Raw genomic sequence first — 2331 nt, forward strand, 5'->3', positions numbered from 1 at the left:
ACCCACCTGGCACTTAGTGAAGGGGTTTTATTCCCGCCCTAACTTCAGGGGAAAATCCCTACCTGGGGAAACCACCTTTCTCAGAGAGGTGACCTTGGTTAAAACACATAGTGCCAAGAAGGTGAGCAAATATATTAAGAACAGTATGCCATATATGCCAGGTCCCTTGAAACAGTAAGGATAGACCGGCTCCCGGCAGACGGCTGGAAACCCCTCGGCTTTTTAGAGGGGCTCGGGAGGCACTGCTAAGCACCCCAACATAACCCCAGATGCAGCATTGGGACAACTAATTTTAAAGGACAGGTTTATCACTCAGACTGTCCCAGACGTCAGGAGAGGGTTGCACGGATTGGCTATTGGTCTCGAGAGTACTTTAGAGAATCTCCTGAAAGTTGCCGCCTGTGTTCTGTAATAGAGACCAGAGGAGGAAAAGAGGAGAAACAAGAGACCAGGTCAAGGCTACAGAAATAAAAATCACAGTAGCCACGCTCTGGGAGGTTACAGGACCCAGAGGTAGGCGGTCAGCATCAGTCACCTGTTACACCTGCAGACACGTTGGACATATGCACCAGAATTGCTCCAAGGGGCATATTGGGTCCCCGAAGCCCTGTCCTGTCTATCAAGGAAACCACTGGAAGTCAGACTGCCCCCGGAGACGGAGGTCCCCTGGGGCGGGGCTGACCGCCCAGCTGGCCCAACAGGACCGATGGGGCCCGGGGTCTCCCAACCCGGCTCCTCATAGGGCTGTCATTTCCACCCAGGAGCCCCAGGTAAGCCTGACAGTTGAGGGAAAGGAAATTAATTTCCTCCTCAATACCAAAGCCACTTTCTCTGTACTGTACTCCTCTCAGACCCCGGTAAAGTGTCCTCAGAGGCTGCAGCCGTTACAGGCGTGTCTGGGAAGCTGATAAAGAGATATTTTTTCTCAGCCTTTAGGGTACAGGTGGGCGAGTTGCTCCTTCCCCATGCCTTCCTGATCATACAGAAAGCCTCCTATCCGCATCAGAGGCAGGGTCCTCTCAGGCTGAGGCGCAAGAAGGACTCAGGATTATAAGAGACCATCTATTTTAGAAGCCCAAGGTTTATTGAAACCATGTTATAGTCCTTACAATACTCCCATCTCAGGGGCATAGAAACCTCACAGGGAATGAGACCTAGTTCAGGACTTACAACTGGTAAGTGAAGCGGTGATTCCCATTCACCCCACTGTCCGCTATGGAGAAATGGCGCTCCTTCACCAGCTAATCACGGAGGCCCAAAGGACAGCCTCTCTGTTTCAGTCTGGGAGCCTGCGACCGAGCAAGCTTTCAAACGACTCAAAAGGGCCCTTTTACAGACCCCAGCTTTACGTCTCCCAACAGCTCGGCAACATCAACTCCCAGATCCACCTGTCCGAGGAGAGCCCTGAATGGAGCACAGGAGGACGAAGCTGTATGGCCATCAGCTGGATCCCCGGACTCCTGCTGGTGGGAGCCTCCAGAGGGCCTGGAGCCTCTCTTTGGAAAGGATCCTAGAAAGTCAATGAGCACCAGGTAAGTAACACACTCTGGTATCTCTGGGTAATCATTACACCCATTTTTCTAATAGTTCCTATTAGAAATAAGAAATAGTTTCTAATAGTCTTTTTATGAGTGTCACCGGAACCCTAGGCTGGTATCGGAGGAGACCTTTTCTGACCTTGCAGGGACACAGAAACACCATAAAATACTACTACTTATAGCCCTTTCCTTTACCTCCTGTACAGCAAAGTAATTTAGTAAAATTCTCTACTGCACTATCACTACCACCAGCCGAGCCAAAGCTGTCTCTCAAGCCTCTGAGAATACTGGCCAAAAACTTTAGGGAGATTCAAAGGTCTGTAGATTCTTCACACACATGGACCTTACTCACAGAGAAGCCCTCGGTCATCTACTCGCTGAACAGGGCAGAGTCTGTGTCATGGTTGACTTCTTGCTGCATCTACATAAAACCCTCTAAGGAGGTAGAGGAAGAAACAACTCAAATCCTCCAACAAGCAGCTTGACTGAAAGAAAAGGCCTCACAATCCCTCTCCCCAGAAAGTTGGGAACAGAGTAGGGGAATAATACCATCCCGAAGAGGCTGGCTAGCCCCCTTTCTTGGTCCTCTGTGCATACCATTTCTCATTACCCATCTTTGACCATTGTCTGTCTAATCCCTTGGTAGTTTTCATGTCCTCCAGTTTAAACACCTTGAAGCTACAGATGGCCCTCCAAATGGAACTGCAGATGGAAGCTGCTGATTCCTTCTTCCGTGGATCCCTAGATCGCCCACCTCCGATGGGACCCTGACTTCTGCCCAAACAACATCCAT

This window comes from Myotis davidii, unplaced genomic scaffold (genome assembly GCF_000327345.1).
Source record: "Myotis davidii unplaced genomic scaffold, ASM32734v1 scaffold750, whole genome shotgun sequence".
In the NCBI taxonomy this organism is placed as follows: domain Eukaryota; kingdom Metazoa; phylum Chordata; class Mammalia; order Chiroptera; family Vespertilionidae; genus Myotis; species Myotis davidii.